Genomic DNA, 15,744 nt, shown 5'->3' on the forward strand with positions numbered 1-15,744 from the left:
TGACAGGCAGACATTCGGGTGTAGTGGCGAGAGTGACGGAAGTTATACTGACTGCTCTGGCAACACACTGCTTTATTCATCAAGAGGTCTGGGCAGCCAAGAAATTGTCTCCAGAGCTTAATGATGTCCTTATTAAGTTGTTAAAATTGTGAATTTGTGAAAGCAAATGGACTCAATTCTCATATCTTGGCTACAATGTATGAAGAAATGGGTTCTGAACACCATCGCTTATGCTTACACATAGAAGTGTGGTGGTTATCCCATTGCAAAGTATTAAACTGAGTATATGAACTGTGACATGAACCTGAAGCCTTTCTGTCTCAAAAGAAGTCTCTTTTGGCAGCATACTTTCAGGATTTACAATGGCTCACCAAATTTACATATTTGGCAGATATATTTGATCACTTCAATCAGCTCAATCTCTCTATGCAGGGATGTACGTCAGGAGTCTTTGTATTGGCTGACAAGATCAAAGCCTTTAAAAAAAGCTAAAAATCTGGAAAGAGAGAATCAGGCACAACTGTTGACGTGTTCCCATTTTTTGCAGTTCTTGTTATTGATGACAGTAAATGGTGATACCAGTCAGCTCTGTGTTTTTGGGGAACCAGGGCACAATATCTGGCCTGTCTGACTCATGAGGGACACACACACACGCCTGCCTGTCTCTACTTGAACCAAGACCGATCAGAGAAAAGGCTTGCAGAGAGCAGTGAAGGGTGTTGGGAGACACACCTAGACCCCTCCTGACAAGGGTGACAAGATTAAGACATCTCCATTAGCATACAGAATGGAGAGCAGAGACAACTCCTCTAGCCTCATCTGAAAGATGGGACAGGGATTAGCATACAGAATAAAGAACAGAGAACCGGACTGTCATAAACAGATAGTTAAGGGTTAAGGTCTCTTTTACCTGTAAAGGGTTAACAAGCTCAGTAACCTGATGAACACCTGACCAGAGGACCAATCAAGGGATAAGATAATTTCAAATCTCTGTGGAGGGAAGTCTTTGTCTGTGTTCTTTGTTTGGGTCGTTGTTCTCTCTTTGGATCTAAGAGGGGCCATGAAAGACCTGTGGGAAGCTCATGGGGTGAATCACTTGGTTGCCACCCCGTACCACCACCAAACCAATGGCCTGGTAGAGAGGTTTAATGGAACTTTGGGGGCCATGATACGTAAATTTGTAAATGAACACTCCAATGATTGGGATCTAGTGTTGCAGCAGTTGCTGTTTGCCTACAGGGCTATACCACATCCCAGTTTAGGGTTCTCACCATTTGAGCTTGTGTATGGCCATGAGGTTAAGGGGCCATTACAGTTGGTGAAGCAGCAATGGGAGGGGTATACGCCTTCTCCAGGAACTAACATTCTGGACTTTGTAAGCAGCCTACAAAGCACCCTCCGACATTCTTTAGCCCTGGCTAAAGAAAACCTAAAGGATGCTCAAGCAGAGCAAAAGGCCTGGTATGATAGACATACCAGAGAGCGTTCCTTCAAGGTAGGAGACCAGGTTATGGTCTTGAAGGTGCAACAGGCCCATAAAATGGAAGCGTCATGGGAAGGGCCATTCACGGTCCAGGAGCGCCTGGGAGCTGTTAACTACCTCATAGCATTTCCTAATTCTTCCTTAAAGCCTAAGGTGTACCATGTTAACTCTCTAAAGCCCTTTTATTCCAGAGACTTACAGGTTTGTCAGTTTACAGCCCAAGGAGGAGACGACGCTGAGTGGCCTGAAAGTGTCTACTACGAAGGAAAAAGTAATGGTGGTGTGGAAGAGGCGAACCTCTCCACAACCCTGGAACGTCTACAGCGGCAACAGATCAAGGAGCTGTGCACTCGCTTCGGCCCCTTGTTCTCAGCCACACCAGGGCAGACTGAACGAACATACCACACCATTGACACAGGTAATGCTCACCCAATTAGAACCCCACCCTACCGGGTGTCACCTCATACCCAAGTTGCTATCGAACGGGAGATCCAAAACATGCTAGAGATGGGTATCATCCGCCCCTCTAACAGTGCATGGGCATCTCCAGTGTTTCTAGTTCCCAAACCAGATGGGGAAATACACTTTTGCGTGGACTACCATAAGCTAAATGCTGTAACTCGCCCCGACAACTATCCAATGCCATGCACCGATGAGCTATTGGAGAAACTGGGATGTGCCCAGTTCATCTCTACAATAGATTTAACCAAGGGGTACTGGCAAGTACCACTAGATGAACCCGCTAAAGAAAAGTCAGCCTTCATCACCCATACAGGGGTGTATGAATTTAATGTGCTTCCGTTCGGACTGCGAAATGCACCCGCCATCTTCCAAAGGCTGGTAGATGGTCTACTAGCGGGATTGGGAGAATGTGCAGTTGCCTACCTCGATGATGTGGCCATTTTTTCTTATTCCTGGCCCGAACACCTAGAACACCTGGAAACGGCCTTTGAGTGCATCAGGCAGGCAGGACTCACTGTTAAGGCCAAAAAGTGTCAAATAGGCCAAAACAGAGTGACTTACCTAGGGCACCAGGTGGGTTGAGGAACCATAAACCCTTCTACAGGCCAAGGTGGAGGCTATCCAAAAGTGGCCTGTCCCAAGGTCAAAGAAACAGGTCCAATCCTTCCTAGGCTTGGCCGGATATTACAGGTGATTTGTACCACACTACAGCCAAATCGCTGCCCCACTAAGTGATCTAACCAGAAAAACACAGCCAAATGCAGTAAGTGGACTGATGAGTGTCAGAAAGCTTTTACCCAGCTTAAGGCAACGCTCATGTCTGACCCTGTGCTAAGGGCTCCGGACTTTGACAAACCCTTCCTAGTAACCACCGATGCATCTGAGCGTGGTGTAGGAGCAGTTCTAATGCAGGAAGGACCGGATCACAACTTCTATCCTGTCGTGTTTCTCAGCAAGAAACTGTCTGAGAGGGAAAGCCACTGGTCCATCAGTGAAAAAGAATGCTATGCCATTGTGTACGCCCTGGAAAAGCTACGCCCATACGTTTGGGGACGTCGGTTCCAACTACAAACTGACCATGCTGCGCTAAAATGGCTTCATACTGCCAAGGGAAACAATAAAAAACTTCTTCGATGGAGTTTAGCTCTCCAAGATTTTGATTTTGAAATTCAACACATTTCAGGAGCTTCCAACAAAGTAGCTGATGCACTCTCTCGTGAAAGTTTCCCAGAATCAAATGGTTAAAAAGTGTTCTTGAAATGTCAAAAATCTTGTTGTTTACATACTTAGTAGTATATGTAACGGTGCATGTGTTTTATTAATCTGTTTATTTTAAAGTTCTAGGAAGAAATCACCGCCAGTGTGGTTTCCCCACTGTCTGCGATTTGGGGGGTGTGTCATAAACAGATAGTTAAGGGTTAAGGTCTCTTTTACCTGTAAAGGGTTAACAAGCTCAGTAACCTGATGAACACCTGACCAGAGGACCAATCAAGGGACAAGATAATTTCAAATCTCTGTGGAGGGAAGTCTTTGTCTGTGTTCTTTGTTTGGGTCGTTGTTCTCTCTTTGGATCTAAGAGGGGCCAGACATATCTCCAAGTTCTCCAAGGTTTCCTAAAGTATTTCCTACTATTCAGTATAGTGAGTATTAGAAAGGCGGATTAGTCTTATAATTAATTTCTGCATTTGCAATTGTGTGTTTGCTGGAGAAATATCTTTATTTCTGTTTGCTGTTACTTTGATTATTCTGAGAAATGAGGAGGGGGGAAGTCTCTCCAGGTTTATAAATTAGACCCTGTATATTTTTCCATCCTGGTATTACAGAGATAGTGTACTTTCTTTCTTTCTTTCTTTTAATAAAATCCTTTTCTTTTAGAACCTGATTGATTTCTTCCCTTGTTTGGATTTTCAGGGGAAGGGGAGGGGGGAAAAGTGAATCCCTCTTTGTTTTGATTCAAGAAGTTTGAATCAAGGTGATCTCTCCCAAGGACTAGGGGAGGGGGGAAGAAGGTGGGGGGAATAGATTATTTCCCTTTGTGTTAAGATCCAAGAAAGTTGGGATCTGTGTTCCCCAGGGAAAGTTTGGGGGAACAGGGAGTGTGCTAGACACTGGAATTTCTAGCTGGTGGCAGTGTACCAAATCTAAACTAGGATTTAAGTTTAGAGGAGCCCATGCAGGTCCCCATCTTGTGGACGCTAAAGTTCAAAGTGGGGAATAAACCTATGACACGGACTGAACTCTGGGACCTGAAAAGCAGGGAAGCACTGCATCATGGGAATCTCTGCTCCAGATGTTAATGAACCCACGCCTGCACACACCCAGCTCAGCAGTTATCAGACCAATTCTAGTAATGAATCTTTGATTGATATCAAAAATACTGAAGCAGCCTAGTTGCATTGTGAGCTCCCTGGGAAGAAAACAACACCCATAGCGAAGAGTGATCAGCTCCTATTTTCTAGCCTAAAGAAAACCCTTGAGTCATCAGTTTACCCATAAACAAATCTAGTGTTCTCCCTTGAACCATTGTTGTTTCTCTACAGAAACTCCTACCTACGTTCAAGTAAGTGTTCTGATGCTTAGATCCAAACTCTGCATCAGTTCCACTGGGAATCCATCTTCTCCTGACTGATCATGCTGGGGGCTCTGTCTGTCTCCAGCACTCAGGACCCTGAGCTACCACCACCGACCAGTTCAAGCCTCATGGAGTGGGTGAGATCCCCCTCTTTCTCTCTCTCTGTGTTCCTCTTTACCTTAGATATTAACCTTTAATAATGTATGTTATGCTGGTTTAGCCCTCCTTGTGTAGTTATCACTATTATTCACTAAATAACATGTATGGTTAAGCTGGTTGCGTCTCTCTCTCTTGCTGTACTTAACTCTTATGTGTTTTTAGCTTCCCCCATTTACTCTACAGCAACGCTTCTTTTACCTAAGCTAAAGATCCCTGCAGCGCCCAAAATACTGTGGAGTTTGCTCATCAAATAGGTTACTACCAGTACAATTGTGATGTGAGAGTGGGGGTAGGGACGTCCTGAATCTGGGATGCATAAGGGTGGCAGCTTGAAAGTTCTGTTTGACCCAGTCCATTGAGCCAGGGGCATATAAGGGGGTGCAGCTTGAAAGTGCTGAGTGAGTGTGTGTATTCATCCAGTTCTGGGGCTGGAGGAACCCAGCCCTGGGGAACCTAGATCCTGCAGGATAGCTCCATTGGGAGGAGACTTGCAGAAGGGAGAAGTAGAGCTCCATATGAAAACACACATGACACAAGAAGTACATTGATAGAATTACAGAACCCCGCCCCCAGAAGAGTAACCTGAATAAATGAGCATACCCCCAAAGTAACGATCAAATCTGGTAACAATGGATCTACCTCTCCTAAGTGAAATAATGGCATTCCATCTAAAATCAGCTCTCCAAAAATTCAAGGACAATTTCCCATCAACCTCTGATCCACAGAAAGGAAAGCAATGGGTTCATGATCCATTCTCCTCTCTAGAAACTGAGACCTCTCTGTCACCATCACTGGAGGACAAGTTGCTGGAACTGCCAAATGATGAGAATCTGTAGTTACAGTTTCATGAAGTGACTCTACCTGTTTTCTGGATCAAAATCAGAAGTGAATACCTATAACTTAGTGAACTAGGTATAACTTAGTGAACCTATAACTTAGTGAACACAGACAAGGTCAGCTCCCAGACAGCTGCACTCTGCAGCACGGTATGGGGAGGAGGTGACCAGCTCTCTGTGGAGAAAGAAGTAGTTCGGGGCTATTTAGGAAAGCTGGATGAGCACAAGTCCATGGGGCCGGATGCGCTGCATCTGAGGGTGCTAAAGGAGTTGGCCGATGAGATTGCAGAGCCATTGGCCATTATCTTTGAAAAATCATGGCGATCGGGGGAGGTTCCGGATGACTGGAAAAAAGCTAATGTAGTGCCCATCTTTAAAAAAGGGAAGAAGGAAGATCCAGGGAACTACAGGCCAGTCAGTCTCACCTCAGTCCCTGGAAAAATCATGGAACAGGTCCTCAAAGAATCAATCCTGAACCACTTAAAGGAGGGGAAAGTGATCAGGAACAGTCAGCATGGATTCACCAAGGGCAAGTCATGCCTGACTAACCTAATTGCCTTCTATGACGAGATAACTGGCTCTGTGGATGAGGGGAAAGCAGTGGATGTACTATTTCTGGACTTTAGCAAAGCTTTTGATACAGTCTCCCACAGTATTCTTGCCAGCAAGTTAAAGAAGTATGGGCTGGATGAATGGACGGTAAGGTGGATAGAAAACTGGCTAGATGGTCGGGCTCAACGGGTAGTGATCAATGGTTCCATGTCTAGTTGGCAGCCGGTATCAAGTGGAGTGCCCCAAGGGTCGGTGCTGGGGCCGGTTTTATTCAATATCTTCATTAACGATCTGGAGGATGATGTGGACTGCACCCTTAGCAAGTTTGCAGATGACACTAAACTGGGAGGAGTGGTTGATACGCTGGAGGGTAGGGCTAGGATACAGAGGGACCTAGACAAATTAGAGGATTGGGCCAAAAGAAATATGATGAGGTTCAACAAGGACAAGTGCAGAGTCCTGCACTTCGGACGGAAGAATCCCATGCACTGTTACAGACTAGGGACCGAATGGCTGGGCAGCAGTTCTGCAGAAAAGGACCTAGGGGTTACAGTGGACGAAAAGCTGAATATGAGTCAACAGTGTGCCCTTGTTGCCAAGAAGGCTAATGGCATTTTGGGTTGTATAAGTAGGGGCATTTCCAGCAGATTGAGGGACGTGATCATTCCCCTCTATTCAGCACTGGTGAGGCCTCATCTGGAGTACTGTGTCCAGTTTTGGGCCCCACACTACAAGAAGGATGTGGATAAATTGGAGAGAGTCCAGCGGAGGGCAACAAAAATGATTAGGGGGCTGGAGCACATGACTTATGAGGAGAGGCTGAGGGAACTGGGATTGTTTAGCCTGCAGAAGAGAAGAATGAGGGGGGATTTGATAGCTGCTTTCAACTACCTGAAAGGGGGTTCCAAAGAGGATGGATCTAGACTGTTCTCAGTGGTAGAAGATGACAGAACAAGGAGTAATGGTCTTAAGTTGCAGAGGGGGAGGTTTAGGTTGGATATTAGGAAAAACTTTTTCACTAGTAGGGTGGTGAAGAACTGGAATGGGTTACCTAGGGAGGTGGTGGAATCTCCTTCCTTAGAGGTTTTTAAGGTCAGGCTTGACAAAGCCCTGGCTGGGATGACTTAGTTGGGTTTGGTCCTGCTTTGAGCAGGGGGTTGGACTAGATGACCTCCTGAGGTCCCTTCCAACCCTGAGATTCTATGATTCTATGATTCTAACTAGCTGTCAAAACTTTTCTCCCATTCCATTCCACATACATCTGCGAAATTGGATTTTCAGCTATGACTACAATGAAAATAAAATACCACAATTGGCTGAGCATTGGAAAGACACTTCTAGTGTCCTTTTCAGACACATATCTCCGGATTGAAAGACTTGTGTCTACAAGACAGGCACAAACATCTCATTAATAATATACCGAGTGAATCCATTTAACTTTTTAAATTATTTTTTAAAACTAAATTAATTAAATTATCTCTATTGTACAAAATGAGGTATACAGTTTTAGACAAAATTATTGGTACCCTTCATTTGAAACAATGTTTAAAAATCAGGTTAACATTTTTGTATCACATAACTGGCTGAACTGGACTTTATTTTAACAAATAAACAGAATTGGAGTTGGTAAGCAAGTAAGAAATGCCTCAGATGCAGATAGTACAAAAAAAGAAATGCCTAGCAATATAGAAAAAACAGCAAGAAATACCAGTTGAAAACTTATTTTTTTCCCCTCTGAAGCAGTCCATGACAGTTTAGGAAGGCAGCAAGCCAGTCTCTGGTATCAAAAAGGCTGAGAAATATTGAGTTAGAGTAATGTGACATTTTAAAAATAATTTGTTCTTGACTTCTGAATTAAACTGATTAGCTACTGGATTGCTATCTCTGTCAATCCTATTATTTTTGTTTCAAGAATGATATCTTGGTACTTTGCTCACATATGGAAACACTTGGTGCAACTCAAGTTGCTACAATCAAGACAACTTTTAGAAATATCTGTCATTGTTTCAATATTTCTGTTCAGTGAATGGTGTTGGTGTCTTTCTCAATGGGGGCTGCCACTGTCCTGAAGCATTGTTGTTCACTGGAGGAGATAGAATCTAAAGATTCAGCATTCATGAAGATGATTCCCTCAGTCCACCACTTAAAAGCACTAGAAATCAGAGACTTTCAATGTTGTTGTAACTTAAAATTTATATTTGAGGTGAACCAAAAATTAAACAAAATAATGATAGAACGTCTCGTGCAACAACTTTGAAAATCTCAGATTGTTATTGCTTTCAAATGATGAAGTTGTTTTGTTGAGTCATACTCCACATTATCAGATTGTCAAAAAATGGTGGTACCTGTTGGAGTGTTAATTAAAGTATTATTTATGTATTTGACACCTTAAACATTTTAGTGGTTTACTCTTCTTTGTAGTTAGTTGAAGCAATTAGCATGAATTTTAAATTCCAATGGAGATTTCCTTCACATGCTTTATAATATTTTTCAAAAGTATTTTACCACCAGGGGGCAAGGAACCATTTCTGCGTAAAGAAAGTTTGGGTATCTCAGCTTCATAGAAGCATTATCTTAATAAGGTCCTTTTCTGCTTTACAGTACTTGCAGTCAGCATTAAAAGTGTGCAGATCTCCAAAAGCCTCAAAAGAAAAACTTTATTGTTGGTTCTAATCTAAACCACTATAGCTTTAAGACAGTGGTTGGAAAGGAGAGGTAGAGGACCATATAGAGGAAGAACAAGATGGCTACTATATGGTAGTAGCCACAATTCCTTTATTGTTTTAGGTTCTGTTATCAGCCTATCACACACACTAAGCAAGGTTAGGGTAGATCAGAACTTGCATGAGAGAGCTCTCAGGAATATCTATGTGCTACAGGAAGTGCCAATGGTGATTCGGTTGGTGGCACACTTCCCTTTGAGTCAATACTTAACCAATACCCTATCACCTACCATATTTCAAGTGTTTTTGCTTTCCAGAACAATTTTTCCCTATTCTTTCTTTCTTTCTTTCTTTCTTTCTTTCTTTCTTTCTTTCACAGCAGAGAAGCTTTTGCTGGGAATAAGATATAAGAATGAGTGATTACAAATTTTAAAAAGTAACTTACTTTTAATAGCACCATAGAAATTACTCATTGCTATAAACTGATAAATTCTTGGAGGGCAAAATTCTTTTCTTAGCTACATGTACACAAGACTCCCATTTATTAAATTGGGAGCTGTGGGTATTGGCTGAACCTGCTAAGACTGTCAAAGACTTAAAGAAGATCACTCACAGGGCAGGAAGATATCAGGCAATGCCAACAAATGGCAGAGGGAAGAACAAGAGGAACCAAAACTCATGATGGCAAAAATACATTAACCAATAAAGAGATGTAGCACATGCAACCATGACCATGCACAGAATTGTTGTCCAGCCAAAAAGGCAACACGCCAAAAATGTAAAGAGAAAGTTTGTTAGACCAAATTAATGCAGAAAGTAACATAATTTTTTGGGATACCTGGCTTGTGAAAAGGATTCAGAACCCACTTGAACAGTAAATTCAAAGGTATGATGAACAAATAAGATTTCCTCATATAAGTCAGTAGAATGTTGTCACATACACAGCTGCAAGCAACTTTTGCTATTTTGAAATTTGCAAGGGGTACTGAAGTGGAAAGGACAGTTTGTTGCAAAATCTGAATTGCAAATCCTATATAGTTTCTACATTTGACGTTTGTATTGACAAGTTTGATAGCCTGCTGGTCTGTAGTGCAACAAAGACAATGGGACTAATCAAAGATGTAAAGCCACACATATGATGTATTTGGACACAATGGTCTTCTTAAGGATGGTCATGTAAAAGCTATTCAAAAAACTCAATGTGGGGCCCTATCAGTCCTGGGTGAAGAAAAATTAATCCATTGCTGCCAAAAGGAGTTAGAAATGATGATGAATAATAGTGAGGATTAATGAAACAACTGAGTGCAGCATTCTTTGTTCTTTTCATGTGCTGAACCCAAATCCAATATATTTTCTTTCCAGAAATTCTACACATTTTACAAAAAACTGGTGATAGTGAGCAACAAAGGAGGAGATGACACTTGAGACAACTGAGTGGATCCCTTCCTCACTGTCCATTTTCTAATATTTTATTTAACAAGGTTAAATCTAAACAAGGGTTTGATGTTTTTGTAAAGTGATATTGTTTTCGGGTCTTAGCTGAAACATACTTTAAACTTAACTTTTCCCAAAAAAAGTTATTTGCTTGGAAATTTACCTTATTTTTTTGGAATGAGCATCAAAAGTTTAAATCAGAGTGATGCATCAAGTCCTCAAGTGGGGGAGCCCTGCTGTGATAGATCTTATGAGGCATAGCCAAGTTGAATTTCCCTCCTGCAGACTTCATCCTGGTTGGGATACAGGGTAGCAGATAATGAAGGTGATTTATGTCTAGAAAATGTTAATCATCTAAGGAGGTAAATACCCTTTTTTTGGTTTATTACGATGGATGAAGAGAAGCTGGAAGAAGATATAGCAATGGCTCACTCCCTTTCCTGGCCAGCAGATGCACAAGTCCTCCAGGAGTTCACTTTGACTTAGGCTGGCTTCACACTTCCCCCAGTGCAGAAGTATCCACATAGTATGCCCACAGTTAGGGAACAGCCAAGCCTATAATGGTTCTATCATTTTCTATTCTGGTCCATGTCTGCCTGATTAAGAAACTACTAGGAAGTCCATTCTGGATTGGTTAAGCAAAACAACACACAGTAGACAAAAATACTTAACTAGAAACCAGTATGTGGAAATAGGCATGGGTTGTTATTTACCGCTCATATTTTCCAGAAGCACACATTGAAACGCCACCCGGAGATACATATGCAAATACACATCTGCCAAAATAAACTAAGCAGTGTATGGTGTAACTTTTCTTGAATTGATATGATGAAAAGCACAGATATACTTACTTCTTGCAGTTAACTTTAAATTTCAAAGTTCAAAATCAAACCTACTGCAATGTCTTGCTATTAGTGGAGTGTATTTTATTTTTCTTTAAATCATAACACAAAGGATCAAATTCCTGCTCTCAGCTTTGTATCTGTGGCTTCCAGTTTCCTTATGATTTGATACATTTTTATTTACAAGTACACAACCATTTTTAAGAGTCTGACAAATATATAGGAACAGATTACTTGTCATATCTTCAGGACAAACTATTGTGTGAAGCAGACTTTCATTTTCAAAAACTGTGGAATAATTTCCTCAGAAACTCCACTTTGCATAGTATAATTTTGCAAAAAGTAAACTTTCAGAGTAACCTTAACAGCCATATTTCAAGAGCTCTGAATTTTATTCTCTCTCTTTTGTTCTTATAAATTTCTGTTATTCAAAACATGTCACAAACTAAAAAGCCAAATGAAGAAATATGAAATGAGATTCTGTTGTGTCTGCTTTCTGGCATGCCATTGAAGACAATGAGTTGCCAAACATGAAGCAGCTGCAGGATCGAGCCAAAAGAAGCAGACCTCTTTTATAACCTTTTGGTGTTTTCCTGAAAGTATATCTGTTTCTAGACCAATCAACACATTTATATTGTTATTAAAAGGATAATCACTTCTCACTATTTAAACAATAATTGACTATTTCCAATATTTTACTTTTGATCTTGAAATCCAAATACCTATGATTCTATTGCTGTTTGTTTTTCTCAGTGCCACTGCAATCAGACTCGGGTGTTTTGTATTCTCTCTCTGCCCTGTAATGGTTCCCCCCACCCTCCTACCTGCTCTCTTTCCCTGTTATGTATTCTCTTCTCTCTCCCTTACTCTTGTATTGTGTTATCACATAAATATTAAATGTGTTCATTTACTTCTTCTCAAGTAGATATTCAGTTCACAGCTATAATTAATACCCTGCTCAGTAAACAAATGTTAGACAAAGAAAATGTAATATGGAGATGTATTTATCATATTTATCTTGCCAAGGACTCAAATGAACAAAATATATTTAGTTAATTCCAAGAAGTAGATGGTACAAATATTGGCACCTCATTAATTTGGCAACTTCATTAAGAAATCAGCTAGCTCATGGAAAATCTTAATAAACAATCTTTGACTCACCACTAAACTGTGGAGTCATCTTAAAGGGCACAAGATTAACACTTTTCAAACTGTTATCTGGTTAAAAATGTCTGTTTTACAATGTTTGTGTTTTAATGTCATGCTAGTGAGTCATGTCATAATGCAGCTATCAAGAGGTTATGATGCAAACATCATTATATTGTAACAACATTTCAGTTGCATAGGTCAGTCCTAACAAAATCAAAAATGTCCCGTGAAAACTAGGTTAGATGACAATCATCTACTGGTGATGAGAAACAGCTGAACTGCTGACCCACTACATATAACAAATATGCAAAGAGAAAGCACCAAATAAAATTATAATATTTACATCTCTATGCCAATAAAGGGCTACACTATACCATTTAGGCACAGCCCTGAACAGGTAGTGATGTACTGTTGCACTATCCACAAAGGGATGAATTCTGCCTCCAGTAGCTCTCAGGCATGCACAGGATGCAGGCCCACAACTATAACCCCTCTGTAGGATGCAGTTTATTTGCCAACTGATGACCAGCTTGCAAAGCTTGCCAGTGTGTGAAGGAGGATATGCCCTTCACTCCTCTCCACTCTGACTGGCATGCCATGCACCCTGAGGGCATAGGAGGGGCACAGTTCCTGTGCTTCCTAGAGTGCAAGGACTGCAATTCTGCCTGGCCTTTATATGGGCCATGGAAGGTGGTAGAAAGGATTTGATGGTCTTCTAGATGGCAGCCAGAATAACCAGCTCCCCTCAATGGTCTACTTTAGAACTATACACTCAATATTATTTTAAACATACTTATAGGATATGAATCTCACCCCACATTACATCAATAAATAACAATTCCAAAAATGTGGACTCATTGTTCCATGACTATATTCCTCCTTAAAGCAAAATGTCTTCCGATCAGCTTTGCCCCTTGCTATTAGGATTGCCACCTTTTTGGGGAGTCAGGAATACTTTCTTGTGAAAGTTTGTTGTACAAAGATTTTATTCAAATTATTTAGTAAGCTAAGTTGCATAATCATAAATTATTTGCTTATGATCATAAACTTCTGTGTGGATTTAATGCTGGTGTGTGGATTTAATGCTGGTGAAGACATTGACTTAACTGGGGGAGGGATAGCTTATTGGTTTGAGCATTGGTCTGCTTAAACCCAGGGGTTGTGAGTTCAATCCTTGAGGAGGCCACTTAGGAATCTGGGGCAAAAATCAGTATTTGGTCCTGCTAGCGAAAGCAGAGGGCTGGACTCAACTCAATCACCTTTCAAGGTCCCTTCCAGTTCTAGGAGATTGGTACATCTCCTATTATTATAACAAACCAGATGAATGGTATCCTTTTTCTACAAAATGCCAAACAGGGCAAGCTTCTCCTCTTGCTGTCTCACCAGCATCCCTCAGCCTGGATCTGGGGTCTTCCCTGAAGGGATATAATGGGTAGATCAGTCTCCATGGCACTTGCCTCTGTGAGTCTGCTAATTAGTGCAAAACATGATAGTAAGTTTGTGATGGGGGAGCTAGAACTGAGACCCATCAAAATTGGGATCACTTTTCAGTCCCTACTGATGCTGTCTGGATTCAAAGACGTGACCTACACCTGGAACATCTGTAACCCATTAGCAATGCCGTGAAGCATCCAGTCTTCCAGTAAGTGCTGACTTAAGAGGGAGTCCCATATATTGAAAAATATATTAATACAAAAATCCTACATTAAAGGAATGTTAAGGTTGCAAAGTCAAGCACTCAAGAGTTAGGGAAATGCCAGAATTAAAATTAAAATGTAAACTCCTTGAACATGTGTATAATGGTACAATTTGTAATTACATGATCACATATGATTTTCACCAATAGAGATCCTCAGCAGGGTTTATATCTAGAGCCTTCAGATCCACAGCATGGCTAGCTGTCACTTGAGCTAAAGAGGTAATAGAGTAGCAGAAATAAGCTGCTATACTCTATGTCAAGCAGCTGTTAGCAGTGGTGTGACACAATCTTTGCCAGGGGGCTTATACAGCAGTTTGAAATAGAATTAGGATTGTTAATTAGGCTTGCTGGTTTTGGGCAGTGTGTATAGTCTACTAGTTACTGACAGGATAGCCAAGCACATAGCTATGGTAGATCCTTTCTGAAAGGCTACATAGCTGATACTTGACTCTGCTGTGTTAAGAGACCTGGGTTTTATTCCCAGCTCTGCCAGAAGTGATCTTGTGTTACTCTCCCCATTTTATAGATAAGACACTTACCTGATAGAAAAAAAATTCAACATTTATATTCCAGTATGACCTAGAGGCCAACCAGGTTACAAAGTCTTTCTCCTTGATAAGAGTTATGAAATGTATAGAAATTTTAACAGCAACCAGTGGAAGAGGTGAGATTTGAAATCATGGTCTTCTGGATTCCAGCTACGTACACCTTTCCCTAGGAACAGGGCATTTTGTAGGTCTCTGTCTCACTCTTCCTTTTACATATATCAGTATTTTGACAGAGTAAGAGCTGAGGAAAGTGTGATAGTCTTCTGAAATTAGGGGTTGTCCCATAAAATTTAGGACAAGTGGCAAGCCTACTCACTATGGACTGCGCCTTAAAGGAATGATCTAGTCCTAAATGCGTAAATCAGACTGGTCAGGTGTAAATTCTCCAGAAGTGTCTAAGTTGCCTTAGCCAGAAGACATTTAATCACCATGAAATGTCCTGGGAGGCACATTTTACATTGTTTTATTTGGAGTTATTACAGTTTGTATTTGAATTACTATAAACTAATATTTTCCAAGTAAAAGAACTCTTCACAAACTATTTTCCTACTTCCTGTTTTCATTTTTTCTAACAAGTTGCCAAAATGTTTGTTTAAAGGAAAGCATAAAAATATGTTGGAAAAAGAGGAATTTACAGCTGGAGAATGAGTGAATGGCATCCAGCTGTTTTCTCTTCTGTCTCCATTTTGTTTCTCTTTTGTGCAGTAAGTGAAACAAAATAGTTGAAATCTTAGCTAAGCTGTTTTTAGAAGTAATAGTATTTCAAATTCCACTCCTTCACTGATCAAAATACTGTCCCTGTGCAATATGTACTTCCTTTTGATTCTATCATAGACCTGCCAAGTTTCACTCAGTTAAAGGGAATTTGGGAGACTTACTCATTTGGAATTTGAAAACAGTTTTGGGGAGTATCTCCATGGAAGGCAGTATTGGGCATACTACTGGAGACAAGAACTCCCAAATTGTATTCCTACATTTGCCAGTGACATGCTGAATTGGCACCTAAATAACTCATCTAATTTTCACAGCTGTGGAGCACCCATAACTCACATTGGCTTTGGTGGAGCTTTGAAATTTAAACCAGAGATTTAGATCTAATTGTGGATTCAAATGCCACATTTTAGACATCCAAGTCTAAATTTGGGCTTAACTTCCTCAGTTGTAAAATGAAGAAAATATGTTTAACAACATACCTCAAAGGACTCTTGTGAGAATTAATTAAGATTTCTTTAGAGCTTTGCTACTATAATTTGCCATGTAGATGCTATTTTTATTATTATTAATTACCTCCTGATGATGATGATGATGATGGAATTTGCAATGTGTTTCAATATAGTATTTCATA

Source organism: Mauremys mutica, chromosome 2 (assembly GCF_020497125.1).
Source record: "Mauremys mutica isolate MM-2020 ecotype Southern chromosome 2, ASM2049712v1, whole genome shotgun sequence".
NCBI classification, from domain to species: Eukaryota; Metazoa; Chordata; order Testudines; family Geoemydidae; genus Mauremys; species Mauremys mutica.